Raw genomic sequence first — 14,516 nt, forward strand, 5'->3', positions numbered from 1 at the left:
AGAGGAACATGAGTAACAATGAGATCAGTTAGGAGACCATGAAACAGACCAGGGAAGTGTTAATGGTAGTATGTATTCAGCTGAACATTTAGATTCCAGCTACTTTTTAAAATTAGATTCAGTGATATTTGTAGGTGAACTGGAATTGAGTTCTAAATGAATGGGGGATGTTCATATATGACACTATGAGGTTGGTTGTTTATTTGGCCTGAATTACTGGAATGATCCATTTGGTTGTACTGCTAAAATACGTATTTTTATAGAGGGATAACAGGGAGCTTTTGAGACAAGGTGAGAAATGGACTATACAAGTGTAAGAGGTCTATAAGATATCCAATAGCTATGTGTATCAGCATGATGCTTAGGGAAGAATTAAGGGACAGAAATAAATCACTTGAAAACTATCATTATAGAAAGTATGTAAAGCTAAGACATGGCATAATAATCATCCAATTGTAAAATAAAAGAATAGGAGAACCAAGAATGGAGAAAATCCCACACTGGGTTTCAGGGAGATGAGACAAAATTAGTAAAAGAGACAAAAAATAGTGACGAATGATGTGTCTCAAATAAGAAATGAAGATTTTTATGATGGCAGGTGTGTCCACTGTGTCAAATATTGCTAGAAATTAAGCTTTCAGAAATAAACATACCAGTCATAGAAGACCTCAACAAGGACTCTTTTGTTGGACTGGTGAGAGAAGAAGTAGTGACAAAATGTCCAAGACAATACTTTGGAAAAGATTTGGAGTGAAAGAAAATAGAGGAAGAAGGCATTGCTTGGGGGGAACAGAGGTTCAAGAGGAGCATATTTTTAAATAGAAGCAAAATATAGAATATGTGTATGTGGGTTGAGAACGATCCAGTGGAGAGCAGAGATGAGTGATACAGAGGAGACTGAAGACAAGCACTGAAGCTACTGTGCCTGCAGCTGCTTGGGAAGGGGTGGGAACTCATGTATGGAGTGACTGGCCTTAGAATACATCATGTACAAGGGAATGAAGAGCTGTGGCCACAAATAGCAACAAGTTAGACAAGGTTAAAATTGCATGGACATTCTCTTCTGAAGGCTTCTATTTTCTCAGTGAAATGGAAGGCAAAGTCATCAGCTGGAGAGCAAGGAAAGGAAGATGTAGGGTAGGAACAAGGAGAAAGACAACACTGTGAAACAGTAACACAGGTGGAGGTTATGACTGATCAAGGGAATAGAGTAACACTGTGCATTGACAATGTCAGGGCTCACTCGAAGGCATCAGTATCAAAAGAGAGCAGTCAAGAAGAACCTGTGTTATTTTCTACCCGTTTCCAGCTTCAGGAGTTCAGATGCAAAGTGGGTAAAATTTGGAGTTAACTATAGCTAAGGTCTTGCCAGTTGGATCCTTTTGTCAAACTCAGCATGAAGTTGACTCTACCACAGACGAATTATTTCTACAAGACATCCTATTCCCTCTTGACCAGTTTGGAAGTCTCCAGTCATTTGCAGCACACTGGGCTCCAACATTCACAGGGATTCTAACTCTTTTTAATTCTAGTATATAGAGCACCTGAAAGCAGAGAATTCTGAACTCATTAAAAGGCCTTATGTGAATAACCAGGTATGTCATTATATTTTTTTTAAGATTTCATGTGAGTGGCATAAAAAGGTCTGTCTTCAGGCCAGAGGGAGTTTTTGGGAAGAGTCACCATTTCTACCTCAATTGCTAGTCTAACATGAACTGTAGGGATTTCTTTTTGTTATTAACTTATTTCCCTAACAGTTAGCTTTGATGCTCGAAATTCTGCTCAGGAAATAATCCCTGCGTATTCTCTGTACATTCTGTACCCTGAAGTTTTCACAGTCCCAATGGGACACTAGATCCACATCTCCATGCCTTGCTAGGAGTGTATTTTTGTGATTTGTTGTTTCATATAAATGCAAAAATACCGAATGTAGCAACTTGAGATTTCCTTGTTACCACTAACATATATACTACAGTAGATACTGACTCCACAGACACAAGGAGTAGGATTAAAGATTCGTAACTACTACAAACATTTTTATATGAAAGACAATACAGCTATAAATTACACTTTTCTTTAAAATTCATGCCATGCATGCAAAATGTTTGTCAAAGTACAAATAACCTCATATATCATGAGAGAAAGGTTGGATCAGTAAGTGCCTGTATTGCTTCCAAAGAAACATACGGTGGTATGATTGTTTTAATTCTTTGGGGAAGATACCCAGCAGGGAAATACCTGGGTCAAATGGGACTTCCAGACTTACTTCACTGAGGTATCTACATACTGATTTCCATAGTGGTTGCACCAATCTACACTCCCACCAGCAATGGAGCAGTGTTCCACTTTCCTGACAGCCCTGCCAGCATTTGTTATTGGTTGATTTCATGATAGCAGCCATTCTTTCTGGGGTGAGGTGAAATCACACTGTTGTTTTCATTTGCATCTCTCAAATTACCAAGGATGTTAAACATTTTTTCATATGTTTCTTTGCGATTTCTACTTCTTTGTCTGAGAAATGTCTGCTCATTTCAGATTCCCATTTTGGGATTGGGTCTTTAAATTTAGGAGGTCTGATTTTTTAAAGTTCTTTATGCATTCTAGACAGTAGACCTTTGTCTGAAGGACAGCTGGAGAAAATTCCCACATTGTGTGTTGTCTCTTCCCACTGTTGATGGTTTCTCTTGCTGTGCAGAAGCTTTTTAGTGAGAAGAGATTCCACTTGTTGATTGTTTGTGCTAGTTCATGGGCAACTGAGGTTTTGTTCATAAAATCTTTTCCTACACTAATGTCTTCAAGAGTTTTACCCAACCTCTCTTCCAGCCAGTTTAATGTTTCTGCTTTAATATTTAGATCTTTAATCTATTTCTATTATAGTTTAGCACATGATGAGAGATATAGGTCTAGTTTTAATCCTTGGCAAGTTGAAACCCAATTTTTCCAGCACAATTTATTAAAGAGGCCAGTGAGGGTGTTTGGCTCCTGTGTAGAAGATGAGGGGGCTGAGTGTGTCTAGAGTTGTTTCTGCATCTTCTAATGTGTTACACTGGTCCTCAGGTCTGTTTCTTTGCCAGTACCATGCTGTTTTTATCGCAGTAGCTTTGTAGTATAGTTTCAAGTTGGGGTTTGTGGTACCCCCAATCTTGTCTTTATTGCCTAGTATTGCTTTTGCTATTTTAGGTCTCTTCTTGTTCCAAATGAATTTTTGGATCGTTTTCTCCAGGTCTGTGAAGTATGCTGCTGGGATTTCAATTAGGATTGCATTCTATATAGCAGTTTTGGAAGTATGGCCATTTTCACTATATTGGTTCTTCCTATCCAGGAACAAGGGATGCTTTCCATTTTCTGTTATCATCTTCAATCTAAAGTGTTATAGTTTTCAGAGTAGAGGTTTTTGATTTCTTTTGTTAGGTTGATTCCTAGTTATTTCAATTTTTTGGATGCTATTGTGAAAGGAATTGATTGTCCCATTTCTTTCTCAGTGAGTCTATTTATTGTGTACAGAAAAGCTATTGATTTTTGTGTGTTGATCTTGTATCCAGCTCCTTACTGAATTTGGTTATTAAGTCTAGAAGACTTTTGGTGGAGTTCTCAGGGTTTTCTATATAGAGTATCATGTCACCTGCAAATAATGACAATTTGACTTCTCATTTCGTATGTTTATTCCTTGTATTTCTTTCTCATGTCTAATTACTGTGGGTAATGTTTCCAAAACTATATTGAACAGAAGTGGTGATAGTGGACATCCTTGTCTTGTTCCTGATTTTAGTGTGAAGGCTTTCAGTTTTTGACCATTTAGTATGATATTGGCTGTTGGTTTTTCATACATGGCTTTTATCAGATTTAAGTAGAGTTCATACATTCCAATTTCTTGTAGGGTTTTTATCATAAATGCATGTTGGATTTTGTCAAATGCTTTTTCTGCATCTATTGAGATTTTTATATGTTTTTTCCCCTGGTTCTATTAATATAGTGTATTACATTTATTGATTTGTGTATGTTGAACCATCCCTGCATCCCTGGGATAAATTCCATTTGGTCAGGGTGTATTATCTTGATAATCTTCTGCATTCTATTTGCTAGTATCTTATTAAGGATTTTTGCATCTATGTTCATTAGTGAGATTGGCCTATAGTTCTCTTTTTCGGTTGGGTCTTTCTCTGCTTTGGGGATCAAGGTGATGCTTGCTTCCAGGAATGAATTTGGGAGTATTGCTTCCCTTTCAATTTCATTGAAGAGTTTAAACAGTATTGGCAGTAGTTCCTCTCTAAATGTCTTGTAGAATTCAGCAGTGAAGCCATCAGGACCTGAGCTTTTCTTAGTTGGTAAGTTTTTAATTACATTTTCAATTTCATTGATTGATATTGGGTCATTTAGAAATTTTAGGTCTTCTTCGTTCAACTTTGGTAATTCACATGTATCTAGGAATCTGTCTATTTTTTCTGTGTTTTCCACCTTATTGGTGTATAGGTTCTCAAACTAGGTATTGAAGAGCCTCTGGATTTCTGCTGGGCCCAGTGTAATTTCACCCTTTTCATTCCTAATTGCATGGATTCAGGCCTTTTCTTTCCTCTTTTTTGATAAGGTTAGCTAAAGTTTGTCAATTTTGTTTATTCTTTCCAAGAATTAACTCTTGGCTTCATTGATTTTTTTGTATTGTTCTCTTAGTGTTCATTGCATTGATTTTTTGCCCTGATCTTTATAGTTTTCTCCCTTCTATGGGCTTTGGGTTTATCCTGCTCTTCTTTTTCTAGAAGCTTTATGTTCAGCATCAGGTTGTTTAATTGAGCTCGCTCTGTTTTCCTAATGTGAGTATTCACTGCTATGAATTTCCCTCTGTAAGATTGCTTTCACTGTGTCCCTTAGATTCTGATATACTGTATTGGGATTGTCATTTAGTTTTAGGACCTGTATGATTTCTTCTTTAATTTCTTCTGTGACCCATTGCTTCTTCAGAATTGTGTGGTGCAATTTCCATGTGTTTATGAAATTCTTGTGGTTTTTTTTGTTATCGATCTCCAATTTGTTCACACTATGGTCTGACAATACACAGGGGATAACTTCCGTTCCTTTTCACTTAAACTTGTTCTATGAGTGAGTATGTGGTCTATTTTAGAGAACCACCCATGTGCAGCTGAAAAGAATGTGTATTCAGATTTTGTGCAGTGGAACACTCTGTAAACATCTGTTAAGATCATTTCCTCTGGAGTTTGATTGAGTTCTAGTATTTCATTTTTTTTTCTAGTTGATCTATTTATTTGTGACTGTGGGATATTAAGGTCCTCCACTACTATTATATTAGTGCTTTTATGATTTTTCATGTCCATTAGTATTTGCTTTATATAGTTGTGTGCGCTAATGTTGTTGCATATATATTGATGATTGTCATCTCTTCTTCTTGGATTGTTCCCTTTACAAGGATGTAGTGTCCTTCTTTGTCTCTCTTAATCAATGTTGGTTTGAAATCCACTTGATATGCAAAGAGGATAGCTATTCCTGCTTTTTTTCACTTTCCTGTGGCATGGAGAATTGTTTTCCACCCTTAACTTTCAGTCTATGAGTTTCTTTTTGAATTAAGTATGCTGCTTATATGCAGCATATTGTTGGATCTTCCTTCTTGGCCCATTGTGCCAATCTATTTCTTTTAATTGCTGAATTTAGACCATTAACATTGATGGTTATAATTGATATTTATTGACTTATCCTTTTCATGACTTTTTCTTTTTGTTGGATTCTCTCCCTTTGTGCTTAGTTTCTTGTCATGCCTGATGGATTCATTCTGCAGGGCTTCTTGGGGTTGTGATCCTCATCGTTGTCTTTTCTTGGATATTGTTTAAAATTGTTTGGAGTGCTGGTTTCGTATTCATGAAATTCCTAAGGTGCTCTTTGACATGATAGTATCTTATTTCTCCATCACTTTTGAAAGATAGTTTTACAGGGTACATCAATCTGGGTTGGAAGCTGTTTTCCTTTAGGGCTTGAAATATGTCGCTCCAAGCTCTTCTTTTTGAGGGTTTTCATTGAGAAGTCTGTTGTGATTGTGATGGGCTTTCCACTGTATGTGATTTGTTTTGTTTCTCTAACTGCTTGTCGAACTTTGTTCTTCTGTTGGGTTTGTGGAATCTTAACTATTATATACCTAAGTGTAGATTTTTTTGATCAAGACTAGTTGGAGTCCTATATTCCTCTCTTATGTCTTTGTCAAGTTCTTTACCTCTATTTGTGAAGCTTTCTGCCATTACTTCTTTGAACAGTTTTTTTTGTGTCATCTGCATTCTCTCCTGTTTCTTCCTTGACTCCAATCACTCTGATGTTATTCTTTGCACCATCTAGAAGCTGCTGGATTGATTTCTTGTGGTCCCTTAATATTTTAGAGAAATTTTTCTTTTCCTGGTCACTAACTGCAATCCTATTTTCTATATCTGAAATTCTATCCTTGTATGAGCTCATTCTGCTGTGTACACTTTCAATGGAGTTTTTAATCTCCTAGAATCTGCTTGCATCTGTTTTATGGATTCCATTTGTTTCCTATGTTGGTATTCCATCATGTGCCTCAGCTCCTCTATTTTTTTTTATGTGTCCACTCTAGATTTATTAATCATTTCTTGTACTATGGGCACAATCTCTGCTGTTATCTGAGAAATTATTTCTGATTTCATTTTTCCAGGTCCCCTCCTTTTGTAGTCATTTCAGGGAGTCCAGGTGGTTGAGTGTCAGATTGTTCCATCTTGTTTCCCTTTGGGTTTCCCTTCAGTGATTTGGAACTCTGGTTTTGGGATTTATTTACGTGTCTTCTCATTTCAACAGATGTAGCCTGCTGTGTCTTTGTTGAGGTGACTTTTTGCTCACCCAGTGGTCTTGAATGCTCAGCAAGACACAGAGCAGCCTTTACTTTGCTGCTCACCAGTACACCAATTCGTGGGTTCAGAGTGGTGGCCTTCTGGATCCCTGAGCTGACTTGTCTGGGCTGGCTTCTGGCTGGGGCCTGAGCACACTTGGGATGGTATCTAGGCATGCCTCTCTTTGGGGCACCTATGTAGCTATTTCCTGGAAGGGCCTTTTGTTGGGATCTGTGCACCCCAGTTTCTGTTGTCTGCACAGGCTTTGGCTAGGGTCTCCTCATACTTACCATTGATATTGGGGTGAGCCTCTGGGTATTGCTTTTATGCCCGTACAGCTCTTCTCCTGGCGAGTCCCTGGCTGTGGCTTATGGTATGGCGAACCTCTGTCTCAAGCCTGTGTGCCTGTGTAGCCCCTTTCTTGGTGGGCCTTTGGCTTGGGAGGGTGTACCTGAGCCTCTGGGGCTGGAGTGGAGCCCTGGCTGGGATCTGCCCACAGCCATGCTGGTCTTGACCACACAGCTGCTCCCTGGGATCTGCCCACAATTAGGGATGAAATGGGAGTCCTTAGGCAGGAGCCCATGTGCCAGTGTGTCCCCTCTCTGGGCAGGGTCCTGCAGTAGTAGCTCTTATAGGAAAAGAGACACATATACCCCAGCCCTGCCAAGGGGCCAGGGCCAGAGGGGAAGCTGACAGCCGGATGAGTAGATAAGAGACCAGTGATGCCCTGATGTCCAGGACATGTCCAGACTCAGGGGCACTTCTGACAGAGGGGCTCTGGTTTTGAGTCCAGTGAGACCCTGGGGCCGTGTTGGCCCAGTATTTGCTATGAGGCCGCCTCTGCCTGTTCAGCTCCCAAAAGATCACATCTGGGGCCTGTCTAGGCCGGCGGACCCCAAGGACACCTGCATTGTGGCCCAGTGGGAGCACTGCGATTTTTCCAATTTCAATATTTGTAAAAACATGTATTGTGAAAAAAACAAAGCAAAACATATATCGTGATGAAAATGTCATAAAACTCTGAGAAATATATTTCAGAATACTTTCACTTACTGAAAAATCTTACTTAAAAATAACTATTTTGATATCTACAATATATAATTTTGGCAAATTCTAATAGTACATGTATCCATACTATATTTCCATTAAATTTTTTTTCATTTATTCTTTTAACATGAATTTTTAAGATTTCTCAATTAAAACTTTATTTATTCAAAATTTAAATAAACCAAGTGACTTGGTTGTGCTGCTAAAGCTCAAGGTCATTTATATCTGATCCAAACTAGTTATCACTTCCATGAGAGAATAGAACTCTTATTTATCATAGAGATTTGCAAATTAGTAACTTCTAACTCCCTAATTAATAATTTAAAGTAAGCAAAAGTGACTTTTAATCAGAAAGATAAGAAACCATTATTGAATATACAGCACAAGATTATAAAATATCTACTATAGAAAAGAATTTCATAAAAACTCTAAATAGTGACATTTTTAAAATTTCAAGAGAGCACCATGTCCAGTGTTTAGGTCACATGGTCCCATTTAGAAGTGTGGAGACTGTCTAAAAGGGTGACATGAAAATCCATGCTACCTGCCTTCCAGTGAGCAGATACACATATTACATTTATTGCCTCTTCTAGGAATCCATTTTAAGAATTGCTATTGAGGACCAATAGATCGATATTATATAGCTAACATATTGCTCTATGCCAAAATATCTCTCCCACTGAAATGGTGCCTAAAATTTCCATTAGGAACATGTTTTCTATGAGTTTAAAATGCACTAACCATTAATCCTTATCTAGAAATCAATTTCATATACTAATTTGAAGGCAATTTTTCTACACAGTCCCTGGTTATTACCTAAGGTAACATAAGGATCCATAGCAGCAGGTCCAAGGATAAGAAAAGTTTTATGTGATCAGAAAGATATTTCTAGTTCAAAGGAGAGTTTCCTATCATGCATAATGCTTATCCTGAATACTAGATAGAATATTAAAATGTAAATAAGAATAGCTCTTGTTCATTACACCAAAAAGAAGTCCATTCATTTAGTCAGTCATTGAACTTTTTAATGAATATCCATTATGTGGAAGAATCTTTTTTTGTACTAAGTACATTACTATGGTTGGAAAATATATTGAGATATTGATGTGTACATATATCTCCCAATCTTTGGTCTTTGTAATAAGATAGCAATAACTCTGTCTACTTTGCTTCACTGGGGATAAAATGGGCCGTAAAGATTGGGTGAAAGCCTAAAATTTCTTGAAACCAAGTCTTTTCTTCTCTTTTGTTATAAAACCTGAAACTGAGTTGGTTGTGGTAGATATTTCAGGTCTGTTAAGTAAGAATATGAAATTCTTAGAAGGTGATATAGTTAAACCTATAGAAAGAATTTAAGATCCACAAATAGCAGCCATCATGGGTCTTTGATGAATGAATGGCTTCATGAAATATAATTAGGCTAGACTCCAGAGCCCAGCTTCAACAAATATTTCAAACTTGGGATAAAAGCAACGGAATCACCTGTCTTCCAGACACCAAGTAGACTAAGATGATGACCAACTGTGTTTAAGACTGATCAAAGAAAAATGGGCACTTTCCACACATTCTGCTTCACCAAGCCTCATGGAACAGTTGAGAACCCTGGAGGACGCAAGGTAGGCTAACAATAACATAGGCTGAACAACAAGCTCTTGGTCTACTGAGAGTTTTGAGGTTAATTTAAGAAAAATAAAAGCATAGGGTATCTGTACTTCCACTGAGCTTGTATACCTGCAGAGATATGAAGACACAGAAATAGAAACTGTCTTCATGTTATTCAAAATTTATTAATTGAAATTGATATAGAAGTAAGTCTTTTCATTGGTGTTCAGTAAGGCTACAAATCAAGCATTTCCAAGATGTGGAAGATTCATGGAAGAGCTATGAATGACTCTGCTCAATGATTATTATTACTCTAAGTCTACTTAGAAAACTTCACAGCAGACTAACTTACAGAACAGTAAATAAGCAATAAATATTTGGATTTTTTCCATTGTGTTACTGTCAGGGAAACTTTAGGGGCTTAAGTACAGGTGACAATTCTATTGCAACAAAGGACAAATACAAGTTAATTTTAAGCTACTTTTACCACACAGCACAAGTTTTATCACACATATATCTTCATTTCCTATCTTAAGTGAGAACAGATATCTTAAAATATTTACAACTCATTAAATAAATAAGCACATTTGGGCTTTTAGTTAATTTGTTCATAAATTAATTTGCAAAAGGCAAAATATTACTCATATATATTCCCTACTCTTAATATAAGTCTAAAGAAAGAGGGAAAACTATGATACTCATTCTGAATGAAGCATTTTTCTCATTTCAAAAATTCTGTATTGTATGACTTGACAAGGCTTTTAAAATTTTTAGCTTCATCTCCCTAATGAGTGTATAATTCAATCTTACTATTGTACTGATTAGTATTTTTCTGATTCTAGAGTTGCACACCTTTCCTTCTGCTATACTGGCTATTGATCATCTTCTTATGTCTACTTTTTAATTGGGTTGTCTATTAATGAGCTGTAAGAGTTCTTTATATATTCTGGTCATAGGTTATATGCATTGGAAATATGGTCTGTTTAAGGACTACTTTTCATTTTAATGATGTCATTTAAAGTTCTAAATTTGGATGGAATCTCATTTATCAATTTTTTCTTTTATACATCATGTTTTTTGTATCCTAGGTAGTTCTTGCCTACCCTGCATTCATAAATATTTTCCCTTATAATTTCTTCTTAAAGTTTTATACTTTTAGGCTTTCTTATTTAGGTTCATAGATCCCTTCAAGTTATTTTCATGTATGGGAATAAAGGGTTGAGGTTAATTTTTTATATACAGATACCAGGTGTTCTAGTGCTGTTTGCTGAAAACACTATCTCTTCCAAGGCTTTTGAATTGAGTTTATATTCTATAAAATGCTAATGTTAAATAATCTTTCAAAACTCAGTGGACCATATATGTGTGGTTCTATTTCTAGATTCTCTGTTTTATTCAAATGATCTATATGTCTTTCCTTACAACAACACTGCCTTGATTACTGTAGCTTTAGAAAAAGTCTTAAAATTAGGTACTAAACGTCTTCCAACACTGTTTTTTTTTTTTTTTTAACTTTTCTAGGTCCTTTGTACTCCTACATAACTTTTAAATTTCAAAATCCAAATCTTCATTTATAGAAAGTATACACAAAACTGAATTTTTATATATACCTCGTGTTTTCTAATCCTGCTACATTCAAATACAAGTTCTAGAGACTCCTAGAGATTTCTTAATATTTTCTCTGTAGATGATCATTTCATCTACATATAAAGATTTTGATTCTACCTTGCCAATCCTATCCTAATTGTGTCATTTTATTGCCAGACTATTTCGGTTGGGCCTAGGTTTCAAAGTTTAATGGACAGATAAAGAGTAAGCATATCTGCCCTTGTTCCCCTCCTTAAGGAGAAAGCATTGTATCTTCTCCATTCATATAAGGCACTCTCACTGGAAGTATGGAGTACATGTCTTTAATCTGTTGAGAAGGTTCTGTTCTACTTCTAGTCTCCTGATAGCTTTTACCATGAACAGCTGTAGAATTTAGTCCAATACTCCTTCTCCAACTAGTGACAGGATCATATGGCTTTTTCCTTTCTTCTGTTAAAATGATGACTTTTGGGAGTGGATCTTCCAATGCTGAACCAACACTGCCATCCCTATAACAAAACCACTTTCTACATCCTGCCAGATCTGACTTCTAATAGTTTGTTTTGTTAAACAAATTTCTATCTATGTTCATACTTTTTACTTCTATTATTTTTATCCAGTTTTAGGATTAGCACAATGTTGATTTCCTAAAATGAGGGGAGAAGTGTTCCTTCTTTTTTCTGCTTTAATTATTTGATATAATTTAACAGTTAAAATGTATATGAGCCTGCTGTTGTCATATAGGCAGGTTTTCAAGCTAGGAATTTTCCTAGATTTTCCTAAATTTCCTCCAGAATTAGTTTCATTAATTTGTCTTCCAAGGTACTTCTTAGAAGTTGTCAAATTTATTTCAAAAAAGATTTTTGTCATATGCTTTCTATATCCTTTTAAATTTTGTAAAATCTGTGGTAATGTCTCCTAGATCTTGATACTGTAATTTAAAAAATGTATAATTGATATTGTGTATAGGAAGAAAAGGTCTAAAGGAGCAGGGGATGTGGGAGGGGGAGGGGAAAGTAAAAAAGGGAAAAGAAAAAATATGAGAAAAGGAAAAAAATGGAAACAAAATCTTTGCAATTAGGGAAGGGTGGAGGGGGTGAAGGGAGGGCAGGGGAAGGGGGAAAAAGTAAGAACCAAGAGACTCATGTAATGGTACAAGATCTCAATGATGTATGTAACTGTATTTTATACCTAAAATGTACCAATAAACTTAATGGAAAAAAATTCTGTATTGTATGACTGAGTATAAGGTGGTACAGTGAGAAAAAAATTTCAATTTACTTTCAGGGTAGATTCTTTTGATCATTGTCACACACTGCTACCATAACCAGAAGGCACAAGTGTGATGGAAAATTCAGTAAATTTGGATTCACAAAATGTCCACTGGGAGAATTCTTTTTTTCCTTTTTTTTTTTTTGGTACTGGGGATCGAACTCGGGTCCTTGCGCTTGGACAGCAGGTGGTGAAACCACTGAGCTAAATCTCTGGCCATTTTTTTTTCCTTTTTTTTTTTTTCACTGGGAAGATTCTTAACACTATTGCTGTTAGATGTAGAGACTTTTGTTATTAACAGGGATTTTTATATTAAATTTTAATGAAGAAATTTTAAAAATCAACCTTGCAAATGATTAGTAAAAGAACTGTTAGGCTAAGAGGTTTTGGAAGATTTAAGATAGACTAATTTTAAACAATTATGTTTGAATTGTGAATTTTAAAAACTACTTAATATGATTGCTAATAGCATGACCATATTGTTTCTTATGAAGGTCTTTGACTATTAGATATAGATAACATGCATTTAGAAAGCTGTTTACATCATTTTCCCAATTTTAATTTTTAAGTGGGGTGAAAGAGCCAACCAAGGACTTTGAGTTGAAAAACAGGGGTATTATTAGTAGACTATGAGAAAGATGTGGTTATTAAAATATATTTTAATGTAAGACTGATTTTCATAAAAATAATGTAAATTATAAAGTTATAAAAGCAAACATCAAAATCAAACAAAAAGTGTTGCTGTTAATAGTACCTACAGAACATTCTGATCTGGATAATAGCACTTCCAATTACCCTTTGTAGCTTTATTTTTCTGAGTTGAATTCACCTGTGTAGGCAATATGAGCAATATGTTTTCTATGATGCTATTAATTTAGACACACATCATATTTCAGACTGCCTACCTATGCTTTTGTAAAGATGCCCACTTGCCTTATCATTATTATAGGGTTAACTTTAAATGCTCCTTAATAATTCTTTATCAGTATTCCTAAGTAATCACTATTCAGGCCTCCACAGTTTTCTTTGCTAATGCTAAAGTGCCTCTGCCTCAATTGTAACACCACCTTGTTCTCTCATAATGAAGCCAAAGCTCCCCTCATTATATATATAATGTTGCTATCCTTTGACCAAATTCTCACTGAAAACTGCTTGTCTTTTGTGAATAACTGCTTGTGTTTTGAGTCAAGGCTACTTGCAAATTGTTGATACTAGCGGTACTATGAAAGAAGATGGAGAATGAAATTGAAGGAAGATAAATGAAACAAAGGCACTAAAAACCAAAACTGATAAAAAGAGAAAAGGGAATATGAAAACAACTGATGTTTTGAGTGACATCTCTGATTGTCCTAATATCAACACACCCCAGTGTTTTAACAAATATTGATTTTCCAGAGGATGTGAAACTCTACTAAAACTGCCTTGGTATCTAGCCATCTTCACGTGGATGGGAAGACATTGCCTGGCCTGTTCCACACTGATCCTCCTTCCAGACATTGCCCCTTCCAAATGGCAAACTTCCTGGTGTGGAAGGAAAATAGCCACTTGCCTACAGACCATGTTTTTGAGACCAAATCACTCACACTCCTCATTTGAAAGTGCAGTTGGATATCTTTACATACATACACCAACAAACTTCAAATTATTTTAGATGCCATAACATTTGAGTTCTGATGTTTCTCTGGAATAGTGAAAATGAGTTTTTGAGTATACTCTGTGTCTGTTAAAAGTGGTAAAGCAAGAGAGCATATAGAGAGAACAACTGATCATACATTATAATGAAAAACAAAAGTTAATGTTAACAAGACTGAATCATATGTTGTAAATACTTACAATTTAAAAACCATATTCCTGAAATGTTTTCTCAAAGAATATATAACCAAATAGCAGTTACAACAGTCATGGCAACATAATCATGTAAGTCTTGGAAATTATAATGGAAGTATAAAAGGATATTACTCTCAAGTATGAACTGATTTCTTTTTCTATTGCCCATTGATCTTTTCTGAGTTTGTCTAGCGAGAAAGTTAAATACTTATTATGTCTGAAAAGGTTTCAGCTAAAAGAAAAGACAAAGCTTTTGAAATCCAAGAGGGTGGAAACTCAAGGGATTTAGAGAAAAACTAAAGAAAGCCAAACATGATGGGTTTAGCCCTCCTGTCATATTGA

The 14,516-nt window shown here is 35.9% G+C and overlaps 1 protein-coding gene and 1 long non-coding RNA gene across 9 annotated transcripts in view; one reads left to right on the forward strand and one right to left on the reverse strand.

The window, feature by feature from the left end:
- Window positions 1-14,516, reverse strand: part of Dcc (DCC netrin 1 receptor) — a 1,202,110-nt gene that overhangs the window by 500,805 nt on the left and 686,789 nt on the right. The gene's annotated exons all lie outside the window — the stretch shown is intronic.
- Window positions 1-14,516, forward strand: part of LOC106010286 (uncharacterized) — a 42,250-nt gene that overhangs the window by 9,769 nt on the left and 17,965 nt on the right. Inside the window, exon 2 of the long non-coding RNA XR_001184153.3 lies at window positions 9,380-9,502. This is a non-coding gene — a long non-coding RNA (uncharacterized LOC106010286). The remainder of the gene's footprint in view (window positions 1-9,379; window positions 9,503-14,516) is intronic.

Source organism: Heterocephalus glaber, unplaced genomic scaffold (genome assembly GCF_053883595.1).
Source record: "Heterocephalus glaber isolate CG9 unplaced genomic scaffold, H.glaber_assembly_v1.0 deba00000331, whole genome shotgun sequence".
In the NCBI taxonomy this organism is placed as follows: domain Eukaryota; kingdom Metazoa; phylum Chordata; class Mammalia; order Rodentia; family Bathyergidae; genus Heterocephalus; species Heterocephalus glaber.